This window comes from Sitodiplosis mosellana, unplaced genomic scaffold (assembly GCF_009176505.1).
Source record: "Sitodiplosis mosellana isolate CC-2019 unplaced genomic scaffold, AAFC_SMos_1.0 Smas_scaffold_4, whole genome shotgun sequence".
NCBI lineage: Eukaryota > Metazoa > Arthropoda > Insecta > Diptera > Cecidomyiidae > Sitodiplosis > Sitodiplosis mosellana.
The window spans coordinates 1298977-1319318 of NW_022595247.1; the positions used below are offsets into that span (position 1 = coordinate 1298977).

The 20342-nt window shown below is 36.9% G+C and overlaps 1 protein-coding gene across 8 annotated transcripts in view; it reads right to left on the reverse strand.

Moving 5' to 3' along the window:
• The window catches only part of LOC129566656 (serine/threonine-protein kinase svkA), a 103683-nt gene that overhangs the window by 28249 nt on the left and 55092 nt on the right, over window positions 1-20342 (reverse strand). Inside the window, exon 1 of one of the 8 annotated variants that reach the window (XM_055442774.1) lies at window positions 19203-20094. The exons of the other annotated variants lie outside the window; for them this stretch is intronic. The gene's annotated coding sequence lies outside the window, so the exon portion shown is untranslated. Of the gene's footprint in view, window positions 1-19202; window positions 20095-20342 lie in introns of those variants that run through there. 8 annotated transcript variants of the gene reach the window in all.

The window sequence follows — 20342 nt, forward strand, 5'->3', positions numbered from 1 at the left end:
CATATGATTGAATTGATTGTGACAGATTGGGGACTCGACGATGTCGAGCCTTTATTATTATTTTTATATCAACATTGTGCGGGTGCACGCTAGATGCGAAACATTAATGGGGTTGTGACAAATATCATGAGCGTATAAAAATGTTAACGAAATCAAGATGAGTTTTTTCCTTAGAATTTGCACATCGGCTTTCGTTCCTCCATTTGTTCTTCCACTTCCATTACCATGATGAACAGATAGAGAAAAACGATGACAAATGAACGCGCTGCGGAAACAAAAGTATTCCAATGATGAGCGTGAGACATTTTGTGTGCGGAATTCACGTCAAACGGGCCTTGGAAACAGCATCAATATTACAGATGATAAGTCAGAATGGTAAATGTGCTATCAAACCGACATGGTTACATAACTTTATCTCGATGTGATCGGAAAGCGAGATTGTGAGTATCGGCGCTCGCCTCCTGATATATGATGCCAAATCATTCATTGAAATTGGAATAATAGAAAAATATTGACATTTCGACGGAAAAGAAGGTGCACACAAAGCAATATGTAATTTTGTTGTTGACAAAGGAATTGTTTGGAATACGTCTAGAATGTAACGGTAGCCTTGATGAATATTCGCGAGATAAAGAGCAAAAAAAATGGGAAAAAATATGCCAAAGTCAGCGGAAAATGGGGAAAATAGAAATTTACATCAACTTCCAATCAAATAGAATATCTTCTTGTCAGCACGCTCGCATACGTGCGTCAAAGCAACGTCGAAAAAAATGACGAAAAACTCTAAACATATGATATAGTTTGTGGCAGGCAACAAATGTGAAACAATGATTCGATTGAGTGAAAAGGCTTGATTTTACCCACCCGATCTGCTGCATCCACATTCTCTCACACACACAGTCAATGAGGCAAAAATCGATAGCACCCATAATGCCAAATTACTATACATTAAAGGCAATCATTTTTTTTCGGGAAATTCATAAGAATTTTAGCGTGAAATATTTGCCTCCATTTTGATTTCGGAACGCGTCATGCGTTGCCTCGAGAAAAACGGCAACAAAAACGACGCAAAAAAATAAGAAATTGGGAATTGGAATTTAGCATCTTCAGAATATAAGTGCCAGATGTGCTTACACGTCAAGATGACTATTAGCAAAAATGCGAAAAAAAATGCCTTTTTCATCGCAACAATTGGATTCTTTTTAGCGCCGTTTGTCTCGTTTGCACAAATAACGTGCGTTCATGCCATTCATTCCAGTGGATGAAAGGGAGAGAGCGAGCGAGCATGATTGTGTGCGAATGAGTGAACGTCAAGGACTCTTGAGCCACATTGAAAACGAAATCTCATGCTGTCACCATGCTCACATAACGTTTAAAGCGTAGCAAAAGAATGAATCTTATGACTTGAAAAATAGCATAAAGAAAGCAAAAGAAGCGTGTACAGAAATGAAAGAGAAAGGAAAAATAATAGAAAAAATGTGATAATTCGCTCTTTCAACTGTTCTTGTTCCTCCGGTTTTAAGTTGCAAATGCTTTAAATACATTCACTTTCATTCAGGGCGACTGAATTGAAATTGCGCACACTGAATTGATGGATGCGTGAAAAATTCCATAAATTCATTCGAAAACCCGAGTTCAAATGTTTTGTGTTCGTTCGACACAAACAAAACGTTGCAGCAGAAGCAGCAAAAAAAGTGGTGACCTAGTTTGTGGATTTTTCCAAGTCGCAAATAAGCTCCATGCTACTGAGCTACAGTACATAAATTCCACTGGTATTTTCTAAAGTATTTTCATGTCCTCATTACACAAATAGTATTTGCTGTGGATTCGCCTGCTGCTTATTCTTCCTTATTTTCCGTACATTTTTAAATTGTCTTTTTCATTATTCTCATTAGGATCATTTAAAACTTCTGGGTTGATAATAAATGATTTTTACATTTATATCCCATCTAAATGAAATTCTTTTGCCATTTCTCTCTCTTTCTCTCTCTCTCACTCTCATGCGGGTGTAATATTTTTGCAGCTCGTTTAGTTTTGGCTTCGTCATTTTCAGTATATAGTGGTAAAATGGTTTGGTTGGTTGGTTGGTCGTTGAATTAAATGGCATTGGCCATACATCAAGCAAACTTAAATAAATGAACGGTAATTATTTTGCACGAGTGATAAGCGTGCGAAAAAGAAACTAAAGCAACCCAACGCCGAATTTAATTTACTCGGAAATGCCATTGAATTTACTTAGCGCGCTGTGTGTGTGGAGAAAAAGAAGCAATCCGGCGTCTCTCTAGTTGACCATTTTCCATTTGGAGAGAACAATGGCGAGATTTGTGACAGAGAAAAATGTACATCATCGGGGTGTGATTACTGCCGTTTTTTTCTCTTCTATGCAGTGGCTTTGAGTCAATCACAGAATGTTTTCATTTTCCTTATCAGATCCATCAAGGCTCATGGCCACAATGTAATCGCTTCAATTCATGGCGCTTGTTGCTAAGTAAACGAGAAGCCAATGCAACGCAGCGAGCCGCAGCAGCCTGGCCAATCCGCTCACTTTATTAACTGTACGAAGACACGACCATCGTATTTCGATACCCATTTCTCATATACACATTTTGATAACGAAATGATAAATGCACTAATCATTCAATTGTGAAAGGCAAGTTTCCAACAAAGCGGACGCTGAGAACGTGGAGAGTGAGTGATTTTTGCTTTGTCGGATCGAGACAAAAGGTGTGATTTTGCTCAAGAAACGCGCACGTTCTATATATTTTTACTTCAATCAATCACAATCACACGGACAATTAATCACGTATTTTGGCCATTGCAAAAAACTTCTCAGTACGGAAAATTTCGGGCATTTTGGTGATTGCAGAACGAGAAGGTACAAACCCAGAACATCATCAGTCAAAATGCGATTACGTTTTGAAACAAAATATTCTTGTTAATGTTTAAATAACGATGCTGCTCTGCTGAAAATCTTACATCCGATGTTATTCAAAACCACTGTTCGGGGATGTTACTTAACATCGATCCAAATGCCAAATCATTTCCTTGTATACACAACTTCAAGGATTTCATGTCAAATCCGTCCATTAAACATGATGTTGGTGGAAAAACAAAAAAAAAATGCCCGAGCCTTTGATTGACAATTCCATAATTAAGTTGAAAATAAGTTTAACGCGCAAAGCGTGTGTACTGTGTACCCTCGTCGATCGAATCAGCGGTAATTAATCATATTAAAATGCCATGAAGAATTCATTTTGACAGTTCATAAATCGAGGGTGGAGAGGTGACACTCTACGAGAGCATAAAAACTGTGCGACATTTAAAAGTTTTGTTTTATTTTAGGTTAAATCCATAATTAAAATTTCGGGCAACGCGTTGATGCGAAGACGGAAATAACAAGAATTAGAATGCGGCTATAACAGGATAACGGGAAGATTTCCGGTACATCATTGTTATGATAACATGAAGCAACGTCAATTCATCGACCCCACGCAATCATTTTATATCATTTTTCTTCTCCTTCATTTTCAAATTGCATTTTTCCATTCTGAATTTAAATCGGTTTATTAAATTTAAACATTATTCAAATGCAGTGTAAATTTTCGAAAATGTGAGGTGTGGTCAGATTCCCGAATAATACCGAAGATCCATTATATTTCTTTTTATCAATAAAATAAACAGATGATTAATGACTTTGAACGCGAATATCGATATTAGTACAAGATTCCAACACATCGGTACCGTGCGGTCGACAAGAGCGCGAGAGAAAGAGAAAAAAGTCTTTCATCCGATTTCATTCGGTGCTGATCCATATTGATGGTTGCTATATTTTTGAACACAATAATAAAACTTGTTTTGCCTCCAACCAGATCAATGACCAAAATACACCGAAAAAAATTCCATACACTGCTTCTCTGTTGCTCTCATTCGTTTCAACTGTTTCATGCGTAGCTGCATGTCGTAGATTATAGAAATCTCGATGGATTAGGCTTGAACAACTCGCACACATACACTCACACACAAATCTACAGTTGCATTATTCATTCATTGTTTGTATTACCGATCCCATCTTTTCAAGTCAAGAGATTTACATGGGCGATTGTGTGCGCTATGAATACAAAAACGAAATGAAGAGAAGAAGAATAAAAAACTCGAAGCCGAAAGAGAAACACTGCATGTTTTTATCGTTTTGGGGCTTTTCGGTGTATCGAAGAAATCAAACGCACTTATCGATCACTCACATGAATTATGTGAATTTTATTCCACTGCAAAACATGTTTAAGCCAAAATGAAACTAGATTTACAAGATCTCCAGACGATTTAACGATACAATTTGTACACAATTAAATTTGGTACGATTGTAACTACTGTTGTTGCTGCTGTAGCTGCTGGAGCCGCACCGCTTATGTGCGCGCACACACATATATTTTATGGGGCTTTTTTATTAGCATTTTAAATTGTTGATCGGTAGCGTTTATTGTTCGGAATTACGTGGTTGAAAGAAGGTCAGCTGTTTGTAGTCAATAAAATTGATTTCAAATGCAATCATTTGGTTGCGAGTCTCTTGAATTGCGCGCAAATCGCTGTTTCACAATATACATAGGCCTTAATGACAGGCTTTAATTTTTGCAATAAATTGAAATAATTATTATGAATAAATGATGATGAAGAGTGTGTGTGTGTGTGTGTGTGTGTGTGTGTGGGCGATATATCATGAATCATACAATCGAGATTTAATTCGTGTTGTAGGAGAACGTTTCTTTTATTCTATGATCGTCACAGCAACACGATTCAATTCACCCGGGCAAGAGAGTGACTCCGTCGATGGATTTAAGTGGTTTTCATCGTATCATGAGATAAAACATGGATGAGAGCGATCATAATTCAAAATGACCACTTCAATTAGATGAAGCGCGTCGCATTTCAACTTATCTTAAGCGTTTGATATGGGTTTCGTTCGCTCATTACGAAGGTCATAACACAAATAACAGCGAAAAAAACCATGGAAACATTTCATTACTTGAACGAATGCAAAACAAACATACCGTTTCGACAACAACAAATTTACCAAGAGTAAATAAACGGTACGAGTGAATGGACGACGTTTCCAATGTCTATTCCCGTGTGTCGTGCGTTTTGAGCCCGTGATTCGATTATTTATTATTTCTGTGTTCATCGCTTAAGTGCACCTATCACAAAAATTATGATTAATTTTCATTTGTTCGGAATATATTTATCTGTTTGGTGATTTGGTGAATTATCACCACTCTTCCGAAACCCAAACTCTCCCTCGCTCTTTCTGCCAAACATTACACACACAATAAATTGAATTTACTTCGTTTCTGAGGATGAATTATGTGTGCCAAGTTCACGAACGCAAGCGAAACCACGAACCAAAGTCGAAAATAGCGAAATTGAAAAACGCACCCAAATTCCAACAACCAAACTCACTCACACCAACAAACAGATGATACTGATTATATTTCTCTATTGCTTCATTTGTATCTTGTAAGTGGAATTTGTTTGTTGCTTTGCCTGTACATCAGATATGACTATCGTATTGAATTTCAGTGGCATCATTTTTCAATTTCGTATTTAGAATTTTCGCTTGTGCCATCGTCGTCGTTTGGTTGCCCGAATCCAATTCCCAGGAAATAATAGCACCATTTCTGGCATGAAATTCACTGGGATAAATCATGAAAATAGATAGATTTCATAGTAAATTGCACAAAGAGAGCGAAACGCTAGTCTGTAATTTTGGACGCAAACATAAAATGCTCATCGTGGTTCGTCCCTCGAAATCGGTGGTTCCTTTTGGTTTTGATTGTTCAATTCGTGCATATTTCGCATGAAGATGTCAGCATTTCTTTTGGTGTAACTGAACTTGTTGAATATTTTGGCTTGTAAAGAGTATCACATTCTAATTGTGTATTGATAACATTGTATTCACACAATGAAAACAAATTTAAAATTAAAATATTCGAAATGGTCGGTTGAAATGGGCATTCTGTTGTTGTTTTTTGTGACTTTTCGGCTACAACTGAAACAAATGGGCGAACCAAAATGGAAAAACATGTTTTGCGCGCATTTATTTCTGCAATTAACACATTCCCCAATGGCATATATATTGTTCACAGCGAACGTACACAGATGCGCGTGCGAGACTTCAAAAGCCTTTCAAATGTGAATTTTCGGTGGAAATATTCTTGTTATTGTACCGATGGGAATTGTTTCGCTTTTTTATACTCTATTTTTCTCTCATTTAGTATCACGTATCTCGACTTGATGTGTCATAATTTTATGGAAATATCAAATAAATAAACGGTATATTTGCACTGAAATGGCCTATTTACGTTTGATATCTTCTGGTGATGGCATCACTTTCAAACAATTAGAAGATGTTGTGCTGGGAATTCGAGCTCTGACTCTTGTATGTATAAAATACTTGGCGGTGTTAAACAAGACTACGAGTTGAGATTAGTTTTTAGTAAGGCTTCGGAGCTGATGATGCACAAACCGTATATTAAATAGCAAAAAGGGAGCATAAACATCAATGTTTAATGATAAATTTGGTTGTTTTTTTTTTTTAAAAAGGTCTTTTAATTGACAGGGTTTCGGTGGATTAATGTTTATGAAATGTTCACCATTTTACGATGGTTAAAGTCTAATTGAAATTGAGAATAGACTCTACTGGAACGAATATACTATTCTATATTGAAATAAAGACCTTTGCAAATTAATACATCAAAACAATTGAAGCTAATGCAAACAGTTCGATTTCAACCGTTTTCCAAATACCAATGAACAAGCACACTCATCAAGAGATGTGAATTAATTTATTTCAAGTGATTTGGCCCGAAGTTTCTTAAGTAAACAAATTCGATGGAGATGGGGAAAAACGGCACACATATACAAACTCAACAACAGTTCAGCTCAGCAGCGTCGAAATCAATTGGCGCATCGTGTAAAGTTCAACAACAGCTTTTCAATAATACCAATACATGTGTCTAGTTCTGCTCGGTTGGGTTCATCTATATTTTGTATTCGGTTTTAGTTTTCACTCCGTATATGCATGCATATATGTATATGGTTAATCCACGAACACAGCGTACTAACATATTTTATATCGATGGAGTGTGTTGAACACGAGCTTGGGATTTTCATGCAACTTGATAAGCGCAAACATCGACGAGTGAATATATTAGGTATGTGAGTTTGCTGGGCTGTGATTGACGTTGTCAGCCATTTTCACATATCTAGATAAATATCAATCATCTCTAGGGTGCGCTTAAAAAATTCATTTCGATTAACAGGTTAAGTGCGAGAACCCACTTCGAAGCGCGCAATGGCACACGCGAACTCTTGCAAAAATTACATTGCACAGCTCAACAACAGCCCGCCACACACACACACACACACACACACATCCGTTTTACTTATTTAACAATGAAAAGAGAAAAAACGACGAAAAAAGTATACGAATTGGAAACCAATCAATGAACCTGGTATACTATACGTAAACACACACACACACACGAACGATACATGGATGCGTTTGCTGCTCGGCCCGCATTTGGGGCGCAGTGAACGAGAAAAAAGCACACCATTCCAATGTTAATGTAAATGCGGTGTGATTCAATATCGTTTCAGCATTTGGGTTTGTCTATGGAAATTTAATTTTCTTCAAGCATGAGATGCTTTTCTAATCAAAATCTGAATATATATGAATTTTTACCAGCAGCGCATATCGATATTGTGCGGTTTTTTTTCTTTCTTTCTTTCTTTCACCATATGAAATCGGATTGAAAAACACATGAGCTCCACAACAAACACACACGAAGCGCACAGCAAGAAAATGTGTATTTTAACCGCAAAATATGATGGGTGCATGCATCACCAGCCACTATTCATTGAATAATAGACATGCACAACAAAACAAAATGAAACAATAACCCACACACCGATCCGTTGATATCGCAAATCATTGGTTGAAAGCAGCAGCTAATAGTATTTTATAGCCACAATTCAATGACTAATGCAATAATGTTGCGAATGAGAGAATTCAATCATTAAAAGGAATAAACCATGTATTTTCATGTGCGCGCTACTAACTTCCGCTTACTCCAAATTGCGAAAGAGAGTGCGATAGAGTGAGAGAGAGAGAGAGCGAACCATTCAAGTAGAGAGAAAGTGAGTGAATATTTGCATTGTGATTCTTGGTTATAGCTTCGAATAACATTTATTTCGATTCGAGAATAACCATTTTCTCCCATGCACGATTCACTCCAATAATAATCACTGTCATAACCGTCGTAATCATAACCGATTGTGGGCAGTGCCATGGAAATGTATCTCCATTTACAACCATTTCCAGACAACGAAAAATATTCAGAATCGATTTTGCACACATTCTCTTTCGCCCTATGTGTGTGTGTGCTGCTTTTGCTGGCGCAACCAATTTCGCTTATCAAATAACATAAAGTGCAGTGTTGCTCCCGCACCGAAGGGGACATTTATTTTCATTGCGTGTCCATTCAATTGTTACTGTTGATTGCTCTTTTCCCTGTTAAACATTCCGTCGCCGCTGCTGCTGCTCTAATTGAAGACCTTTACATTTTTGGTTTTCGACATACAGCCTCCGATGGAATATCGATCGAATCACCGTCTACAAGCTATTTTACAGCCACGATCGTTCGTGTTCAGCCGCTGGCCGATTTTGACACCGTCGAAAAATGTACGAAAATCGCCACCATCATCCGATAAAATAGCTAAAACTCGATTAAGTGGAAATTTCATTCCGCAGCCGTTGGCTGGATTTTGGTTTTTTTAAGTGATTTCGTCACACCGAGATTACGTGAAAAATGGCAAACAAAAAATAGAAAAAAAAAATGTGTCGAAAAATAATCTTTATTTTTAAAAGTCAAGCTTCCATTTGATTGTCTCCCCTATTTCTAGCCGAAATAGCTGATGGTCTAGGAAGCCATTTTGCTATTATCGCCGGAATTTCAGCTTATTACCGACTTTTTTTCCGCCTGAATCAAATGTTCTTTGCGCCATAAGATTTTATTATATGGGTTTTTTGTTGTTGTGGGGAAATCGCCGAAAAAAGCGAGTAGCGAAGGGAGTCACTGCGCTTGTGCTTTTAATTCATGTTTTTCATATCCAGGAACAATGAATGGCATTGACGTCTGTGTAGTATTTGCAGAAACAGCAAAAAGGACACATCAACGAAAAAAACCTATTACATTTTTCGCATGATTGACAATACACTGGCGATGAATGTGAATATTTTGTAGCATGTGCACTTTTTATCCTATTCCTCTTGCTGGTCGTTGTTGCGAATGCTTGAATGACTTGCGACCAGAGGAAAAACCAGAAGGAACACAATGGGAACTAGTCTCGATGTGTGTTAGTTGGTTGGTGGCAGAGTTTTTTTTTCGGCCACTTTCTGTGTATTCAATTTCATTGATGAGTCGCTTCAACAAAAGCGAATTCAATCAAGTGTAAAACAAAAATAAAAGACGGAAAAATTCAATTAAGCAAACAAGTTCTGTATCATGAACATTTGGATTGTTCGAAATATAGTGGATGGGCGGTCAGTTTGTTTTTTTTTTCACTTTCTGGTGTGTCTGTCTTCGTCGTCCCCATATCTCTTTTATTTCGGTCACTTGCTGTTTGACTGACAGTTTGTAATATTGAAATGGTGCGGTTGCACAGGAGAATTTTTTTTTTAATTTCTTATGACTTGACGGAGAGGCAAGATGACGTCGACGACGACATCACGAAAAGATAACCGTTTGAACAATTGCATACATTCAATTTTATAGTCGTGCAAATCGTTTCAATTTTCAACGATGATGATGATTTCAGACTATATTTTGATTCATGCACATGGGCTTTTTCTCCCCTCCGCGTTTCGACAGTAACCGGAAAAATAATTTACTGGTATGTCAGAAATTTTGATTGCATTTTGTGGTAACAAATTCATATGGCAAGCGCTCCATCACCCCAAACTGAATGCCATTGGCATTGTTGTTTTGCTCTCGTTCGCATTGCTGTTGCAAAAGTGGAAAATGGCGAATGGCACCCACATCCCACATACACATATTCAATCCCAGGCATTTTATACCTGGCGGGTTTGAATTTGCCTCCCAACTCTCTGCTCCAATTTGATTACATCATGCAAATCATAATAGTTTTGTGACATAAATAGATTAAATGGCAGCGGTTTCATCATCAAATTAATTAGAACCTAACGGAATCCATTAGGTTGTGAAGCGACAGAGAAAGATTTCAACTTTCCCTATGTATGGAAAAAGTTCTGTAATTGTATTTGTCGAATGGCCGTTCAGAAGAAATCCGATTCGAATGAATGGAATGACAAGCACCACCACCATTTGTCAGCCACACCGACCGAGAGAGGAGAAGCCACACGAACCGAAATGTAAATTCACATTTAAAATTGATGATGGAAATACACCTGGAAAATCAGAGCTTCTCACATATCTATTCTGGCCGGGTGCTTGTCGTTCATCGACAAATTTGATTCACACATTTTTCGGGTCAACCACGGCAGCATGCAGGCGAACATCGTCCAAACGATTTACACGTGCCCGCCTTTTTTCTTCTTTCGATTAACGAACAAATTGATCAGTTTTTAATTAAAGAGAGGAATCTAGTAACCAAATATTTGATGACGCGTGTGGTGCATCCATTTCATCGGCTGTTGCCATGCTCGCTGTTGCGTGCTGTCATTTTAATTTACTTCTCAATGATTTTTTGCTATTTTCCGAAAAGAAAAACAAAAAATCGAAGCAAAATTCACATCAACACTCGCGCTATCGCATAGTTTAATGTAAATTTATGGGCCTAATTCAATATTGCGTTTTCAATCGGAAAATTAAATTTAGACGGTATTAAATTAGATGTTTTCAACTGGTGTGTGCATGCTGACGACACTGTTGACTTGGCACAAAAATAATATTTAATCAACGGTTCGGTTTGCCGTTCTCTGTCTCTCTCTCTTTCTCTCTGTCCCTGTGTGTGTGTTTAAATATATTGCATTACATAAGGAAGAGACGAGTCGGCATTATACTCGTGTTACACCCGCGAAATAGTCGAATGCGAGAGTGAAAACGAGACACAGATATTAAATTGTGAATGTGTATCCAATTTGATGTTCTGGAAAATGTTGCACACACCGTTGTTTCGTGCATTATCATCATTTTGTTGACTCAATGTGTCGTCGTGAATTGCTTGAATAAATAGTTAAATTGTATTTCGCACAGTCGTTTGCCAGTCGGTCTCTCTCTCTCTCTCTCTCTCTCTCTGTATTTTGATTTCAATCAATTTGAAACTGTAAACATCATATTTGGATTTCATAATTGGCATTTACAAATCGACCATTTCCGAACGAGAGATGGCAATTGAAATTCGTGAAAATTTTAATAATACATTCATAAATAACAATTAAAATGGAGCGCATGGAACGAAATGGCAAAACCCGATCCGAGACACAAAAAAAGACATTTCAAATTTAAAATCGTATACATTTTCAGTTAATTTTTTCAATTTTTCGCTTCATTGCACACTTTTTGTCAGCGCATTTAATGGTTTTTGCCGAGCTTCACGTTCACACTCATGTGTACGACGTACTGCCAGCCCCGCAGCACACCTAATTGAATCAAAATAAATTGATCACCAAATTCATTATTTCGATACACGAGCGAGCGAGCGATCGATTGATAATTTCGTGTGTTTTTTTTGCTTCTTTCAATGTCGGATGTAATCAACGTCAACGTTCGCGTTGCGTTTTGAAGTGGGTGATGTGGGCGAAGGATCATTTTCATTGATTCACACTTCAAAGGAGACTATCAATTGCCATAGCAAAACAGTATTGGCCATCATCAAGAAGGGAACAAAAAAGTGAAAAGATTCACATTTTGCGATGGAATGAACATAAACAAGCGATGAATAACCAAGTGGCACTCTCTCTATTGCTACGTCGATGTGAATACAAATCTCACACACACACACACAAAATAACAACCAGAAAATACATCAAATCCATTTGAATTATAATCAAGAATTTGGGTGCGGTTTTTGTTGTGTTGTTTACAAAAAAGATATGGCCTGGGACTCGTTGTGACACAGTGAAAAGAGTTGAAGATAGAACCAAAATAAGGACGCACACACAAAAGACAGTTCGGAGGAATCGGTAAATAGAAAGATAGTAAACAGAATAATATTGGAAAACCTGTCGATTCACCTGTAATCCACGTTTGATACGCATATATCGATACGGCACACACACACACAAATCGAATGATAAATATATTCACTCTTATTTTTTCGTTATTCAATCTTGAAAGGTGTTGCCTGTATGGGTTTTCAATTTATTCCTTTTGGTATTCAAATGTGCTTGGCACTCTTGTCGAGCACGTACACACGCAGCCAGCAAGTATATATATCTACATATATCCGATTGACCTGTTCCTTCTTCAACATTTTTTATCGTTTCGCTTTCTTTTTGCATTCTCGTATTTCTTGCACGCATCGCACGCGTATCAAAATTCGACGGTGAATCATATCAAATATAAAATCAGAATTTGCTGGAATTTCCATAACTACTTCATATCGTTTGCTGCGTGTGCGTCTCTCTCTCTCTCTCTCTCTCTCTCTCTCTCTCTCTCTCTCTCTCTTGTATTTGTAGACATATGTCAAGAAGACGGCAAACGACTTGAAAATGTAAATCGCTTACGTCACCTCAATTTATTGTCGGAAAATAAATGCGAAATTGAATAAGAGAGAAAAAGGTTTATTCAACTTGTTATACTGAAAGCTGTTAAAACGATGTAGAAGATAGTTCGGTGCGCACACGTTGACGATGATATTGGTTTGGACTCATGCTGAACATCAGAACAGCAAGAAAAAATGCCATAAATTCTGATTATGTTTTGAAAATTGATTTCTCCTTCTCTCGTTTGCCGGATTTTCAAGCGACAAAATTGATATGCGCATATTTCCAAATTAAGCTCACATATTCGCTTCGATTTGAATACTGTTTTGGGCATTTAAATTTTATGATCGGTCTGCAATAATCGGCTGTTTATGACAATCTCCCCCAAAATAAATGGCTCCGAATGTTTGCACATTAGTCTGGAATGTGTGTTTTAACCAGTCGCTGAGTACGGGATCTACATTAAAAATCATGTCAAATGCTAATTTTCGTTGAAATGGTTCAATTTGGCAAAGTCGTTCAATCTGTATTGGATTGGTCATAATGTAAATCTGTCTACAAAACGAAAAACAATACACACGAAAATAGAACAAACTGAATTAGGTTTACTTATTTGCTTCATCAGCCATTCAAACCAATCACGGATTATGTTGTAGCCGCGGTATGACCAGGAGCATTTTTGTCAATCATACCAGCATTATTTAGCGGCGGAGTGAAACTAATTGAGCCCATTTAGATTAAATTCAAATATTAAACGTTCAATCGTAACATTTCCAAATCGAATTCGTCACATTAGCCAGGTCGAAAAATAAATTGCGATAATTTTCAACGATTGAGAATGAGAATGGTACTTTTTGTTTCGTTCCTCGAATGACACTCGAACGGTGAATAAAAAAAATAGATCTGTATATTAGATATGCCTGTAAATTAATAACAATAATAAAAATTCGTACGTTGATTAAGACTTCGCCAAAGGCAAATTATTTTCTAATTTTAATGTCGTGTAATTGTTGCTTTGTTGCCCTGGTGTGTGTTCGCTGAACACAGTGGAAAAAAAGTCTTTAAACATAGGTTAACAACATTTTGGGCTGCATGTTTAAAAGACCATCGTCGTTTTTCGTCTAATTCTTTTTTCTTCATCATTTCGACTGTCTGAACCTTCCGTTTCATTCGTTTCAGTTTTATGTTTTGAGGGCAGAAATCGTTTTTTTGGCAAGTCTTTGACTTGAAATTTCTCAATTATGGTTAATTTTTCTCTTTTTCTGGTGCTGTTTAAAAGGTTTCATTTCATTACATGTAATTCGTGGCACTTTTTTTTCGTTCCTCTTCCTCTTTGCTCGATTTCGTGCATGTACACACAGATGATGACCCAATGTATTTTTCGTGCGCACAATTCAATTCCATTGTAAGTGCCGAATTTTTCATTATTTTCATTATTTTCATTCTAAACGTGCGAGCGCACGCACAAATAGCAATTTCGAAGCCATCATAACGGTACATTGTTTTTTCGTATACACACACGGAGTCTTCGTTTTTGATCTCGACACTTTTCTTCGTTCTTTCTTCCGAGCTTAACTAGCGCTCTCGCGCACAATGACTGTGCTGGTATTTCTGGTGCTAGTGTTGCTGTTGTTGTTGTTTTCTTTCGCATAGATTACGAATCTGTGTTAAAATTTGAATAAAAACTGAACGACTTGAACGAAACAACAACATAAAAAAGAAATCAAGATAATTTATATAAACGTGATTCAAATTTGCGACAAAGAGAAAAATAGCTGCCAGCACTGAGTATTTGTCGAAGTAAAGACCGTCGCGTTCTATTGTCGTAACTTTTAATTTTCAAGCGTGTACTGAATGAATCTGCGATCCCAGCACACACACATACACAATCACACAAAGCAACGAAACAAAAAACGCGTTGATGAAGAGAGCACATTAATAATTATAATGTCATGTAAGTTAAAGTTTTTCAAAGCCCTTAACCCTCTAATGCATTAATTTTTCCCAGGGCTGGGAGTATTGGTACTTGGTTGAGTTTTGGCGAAAGATAATTAAAAAAATATTCATAATCCTGGATTCCTCATGGTTTAGTCAGGAAATGCGATTGACATAAATCAGAGAACAATCAAATCCATTGTTTAAAAGTGTCAAAAATCTATCTAATTTGGAGTTCGAATATTTTATTTTGTCAAATTTTTGTTTTTGCACACATTTTTGTTTATAACTTTACAGTCACAATACATAGACAAATATTACGAAAGACAAAAATAAAGAGAAAACATTGACCAATAAAAATTCTCTTTGAAGCAATGTGAGCCGATGTACGGTCTATGTTCTACAGGCGTTTAAATGTTGCCCGTCTGGAGGCGGTTGTGTGCATTAGAGGGTTAACACGTTTTTTTTCTTTTGAGATGGCTCTCGTCAGAGATTCATTTTATTTTCCAATTGACATATTTTTCGAGCGAGAGTTTGCGAACGAGTGCTCGTATTTCAGCTAATAATGGAATGCTTAGATTCGGATTAAATTGCTGTAGTGTAGTTAGAAAACAATAGAACAAGATGAAAAAAAACTAGAAAAAGAAGAAGGAGAAGCAAAAAACTATAAATGAATGGAACGCATAATTTTTTGTCGTTGTTTAAGCGTTCAGGTGTCATCGAGTAAAGTAGTGGAAAATGCTTGTGAACGGCTTTGCTTACAACGCCAGCGAGAGAGGGTGCGACAGCAGCGATCGCATTACACATTGCGACCCAATAAAATATGTATGGATTTTGGTCTGAACCAAAATCCAGTGGCTGCTTGTTAAATGTGTCTAACAGCGACATTTTTTTTCCTGTGTTCTTATCTTTTTTCCACTGTTGCTTACTCTCTTTTGAAGGACACTCTCAGTTGTCGTCTCTCTTTTTCTATTTTTTCCACTCTGTTTGTCCTGATTGTGCTGATTTTCAACAGCTTTATTGTATAATTTACACAGACAAGAGATTTCCATTTAAAATAAATGTAAAATTCATCGCAAATATCATGCAAAAACCAGAGCCGTTTTAGCGCTTTTGCCGAGTTGTCTTCTGCAAAGCCACGCACTTTACACAGAGAGAGAGAGAGTGAGCAATAGAGAAAGAGAGAGAGAGAGAGAGAAATAGAAGAACTAAATATATTTGCAGTTTTCTGTGGTTTATACCCGTTTGTTTTATTGTGCATGAAAATCGTGTCGCAGTGGAAACTACCGCTGTGACTCCAAAATGAACGGATATAGCGAAAATTGTCCATTAAAATGCAAAAATTAAATTTTCCATTTGTTTGTTTTCGGTTGGTCGTCTCTCTATATCTCTTTGTTTCGGGCGCTTTAGTTCATTTGCGTTGATGTCTGGTCTAGTTGAGGTCTTTGAATCTCTGTATAGCATGTTTTTGCCGGCACTCTCTCAAACGCTTAATCCGCACACATGCACACACACAAACTGATAAATGCAAACAATAATAACAATGGCAATTGCAATGCGTATGAATCGAAACTCATTTTTGTGGTTTTGCACGATTTAATGGACTCAGACGAGACCGACTAAATATACAGAAAAAAACACAAGATCCAAGGAAATGAAAACTCTCTCATAAGTACGCCAACAGCACCGTATGTGACTGACCGTTCGACAATTCGCTATATGTATTACATCGGCTTGTTCGTATATGTGTACAGTTTTTTTTCTTTCTTGCTCGGGTTTTTTTCTTCACATTTCATGCATTTGACAACGAGAACAATCGTCGTGATTTTTCAAGTGAAACGAATTGTCGGGGCAGTACTACATTTTTTTTCTTGTTGTGGTAGAGCACTTTAAAGTCGACGACGTTCAAGATTTTCGAAATGTGAAAGACCTAATGTAGAAAAAATAGCGTGCACACACGTGAACGAAAAAAAGAGTAAAATAAAATTATCCCATTGCATTTGTACGCAATACGGTTGATCCATGGTGCGCGATGGCCATTTCCACTGAATCTCAATATCAAATGAATGTAATTCCAGCCATATGAATCCAAAAATAATACACGTTCATATATATGTGTATATTCGGAATCGGGTTGATGTGTGTACTTAGAAAAATGGTTCTGTACACACATGCATGCGGTGCAATAGAAGTTTTCGCAGGTATGGTTTCTTCCGTCAAAACATAAATTGAATGATGATGAAGCAGCGGCCGCAACAGCAGCAGCAGCAACGTAAAGTGCTTTATTTGAGAGTGTTACGCGGCATTAACCAGCTCGTTGTTTGCTGAATCCACATCATCATCATCATCATCATCATTGGTATTAACAAAACAGAAGAGAAAGAAACGGCATTCAATACACCAAAGAGACCCAAGTGTACAAACACTGAAATGGTTCACTGCAATTTGAAACATTAAAGTACCCATGCATAGAAAGAGAAAGAGAGAAATAAAACCAAGCGAGTACACACTCACACATAGCGAGTGCCGTACGCCAACCGTCGATAAACTGCGGCCGTAATGAAACATAATACATCGGAGATTAAAAAATATGGAAATAACGATAAGTACCCACAACATATGAATATAAAATATATCGGATGGACAGAAGAGGCCTAGCATGGCATATTCAATGACAACTATGAAGATGGTGGACGAGTTGTGTAGTAACGCCATCTCATCGTTGCCACCTTTTTCTATACACCTTTTGTAAGATTAAAGATTATTTTTGTTTGAATGCATTTGGGCCTGAATTTAGTAGATCCAAATCAGCACTTGATTCATACGATTTTCATGTGAAATTAGTCTAAAATTAGTTCATTAAATGAATGGAATGCTCGGGTGAGAAATTATTCAAAAGCCTTCATTGATTTCAAATTCGAATGAATCGACCTTCACTGAACCTTTTGAAGAAGAAAATCATCGGCTCAACGGCGTTGTAAACCGGTTGAAATTTCCACCGTTGTATTCATGTAGATGGTGTGTGTTATTTTCCGTAAATGCATCGCTTCATTACGACGAATGTTGGCAATTTGGATCAAGTACAACGGGCCACAGCAACAACCCAAAGAAAATGCCAGCGAAAACAAAATAATGACGAAGAGGAAAAACAACAGCAATAAATTTATGTGAAACGAACAGCCGAAACAGAAAACAAAGATTCAACTGTGCATTGTAACTTAAATCTTCATCGCAAACGGCTAGATAACGAGAGATTGGTATCAAAAATCATGTTGATTTGTGAAAAATCTGTGCACAATCTATTGTGAGATGTCATTTGTATGTGGTCTGGTGTGAAAAATTTCATCTTTTGAGAATTAAAACATAAAAGAAGGGAAAAAACAAAAAGCGATTTGTATCATGTTTGGTGTAACAACGATTGGTTAGTTGTTTTTGAGCGTCACATTTCAAGTTCATTTTCTGCAAGCAAACATGGCAGCAGAAGTGGAAAATAAAAATCGGGCACGAAAACTACACCCAACTCAACAAAACCATATGATGACGTTCTTTGTTCTTTTTCTTGCCATCGTTTTACCAACATGCCATCACTCATTATTCTGTAATAATAACTGTTATTTGCTCTTTTTTTTGGTATGAGTTTGAACATTTTTTAGTAGTTTTCTTCAAGAATTTCGTTGTTTGTTGCCGTTGTTCCTTTTGTTGTTCATCATTCGTTTCTAATTTTATATATATATACATCCATTGCGATACGGAAAAAGCTATCACATGATATTTTTTATATACGTTGAAATTTTGATTCTGTATAGCAATTAATTCGAAACAGATTCAGTCTGCTCATTATTTCATTTGGTTATTGTGTTGAGCTGTGTATGTGTTTTTTGCTTGCCGAGCGCGCTCTGTGTTTCTCTTGACTCTGATCGATGAAACATAATAACATTCACATTGGCGTAGAGAGGTCTGTAATTAATATTACAATTAAAATACTTGACACGGCTGATGGCTACAAAATACTGTGGATTCAGCATTGCAACTATGGCTATAAAGCACGCATTTCAAATCTGCGGTTTGTGCGTGTATGGGTATTTAACCGCGCGCTATCTCTCTCTCTCTCTCTCTCTCTCTCTCTCTCTCTCTTTATCCACCAAATCCACACATACACAAACACATAAACACTCGGACACACATTCACAGTTCTCAACGCTTTGATAACTCGGCATAGCAGAGCCTAGAAAAGAGCTCTAATGATGATTATTTAATGAATTAATTTCATTTTGAGTCTGCTCCAGCAATTTTCTAAACAAAATCACCAACGAAAAAAAACCATGGTCATCTCGGTCATAATATAACTCAACTCTTTCGACCACGAGATAGAGAGAGAGATTGATGTTGGGGCACCAGAGAGCTGCCCATAGATTAAAAAATAATGCTTTTTATCACATCAAAAAAAGAAGAATCGGTCAGCCAAAATGTAACACAAACAAAACCACGACAGGGTGTTGTTTTATTTCCGAATATGTAGTTCATTTACCAAAAATCATCAATCAAAATAAAACCAATTGTTAGTTGATTTTTTTCCTTCCTAGATAGTCTTTTTCGTAGAACGTTTGAAATTGATTTGCTCGTAGCCCGAATCACGTTGTACTTTGCTAGTTTATAATTGTGTAGATTATTTTGTAAAAAAATTTCATCCAATCATTTTTCCACTTCGGTGCACAGTGCGAAATATTCGATCAAACTAATATAACGGGTACACATAACACACAGGCAACACACACAACTAACGCGAAATTTACAACGAATAGGTTAATATTTCCAGTCGAAAATAAAACCTTTCGAAATGCGTGTTTATTGCATTGAGTTCGAACGTCAATTGGATTTTTTGATTGAGCATCAATATTTTTTGTTGCCTATTTCGATTTCGATTTCGATTTCGATTTCGATTTTTCTGCTGAAACACTAAAACTCTCAACAAAACTAAAAACAATAACAAGAAATAAAAAAAACAAAATCCCTTCAATACAGAGGCTTAACAACACACAGCAATTGTAAAATTTCACATTTAGTTCAACTATTTTCGATGAAAACAATTCTAAATTATGTTTTGTTTGGCTACTGTTGTTTTTATTCCTCCTCCTCGCTCTCAGTATTATTATTATTTATTTATTTTTTTGACGCAGCACGTATTGGCAAAACAAATACACAACGCAACCGGACCGACGCGTAAAAATCGACTGGTTGTTAACCACACATTAGTTTTTCGTAACGTTCGAATTCCCCATTGTCTTTAGAGAAGTAAAGAAAAAAAATAACACAAAAAAGCAATAAAAAAGAATAACAACACAGAAAGAGAAAGAAAGAGAGAGAGAGCGCGCGCGAACCAATACCTTGCAACAAGCCAATGGATGAGACGATTTAAACGTGAAGAAAACGAAAAATCATCGGTGTTGAACACAAGACATGTATGTGTATTGTGTATGCATGAAGCGAACGTGAGCGAACGGCAAATCGGTGTGATCGGTTGTTTCATTGTAGTTGTGTTGTTGTGGCGTCTACGCGTTTCGATTGTCGATGCGTGCTACCATCAAACGATCAACAGCAAAAATCTACCACCAATACATTCAAAACACCTTATTTCATTCTCTCTTTTCCCTCTCTCTCTACCTCATGT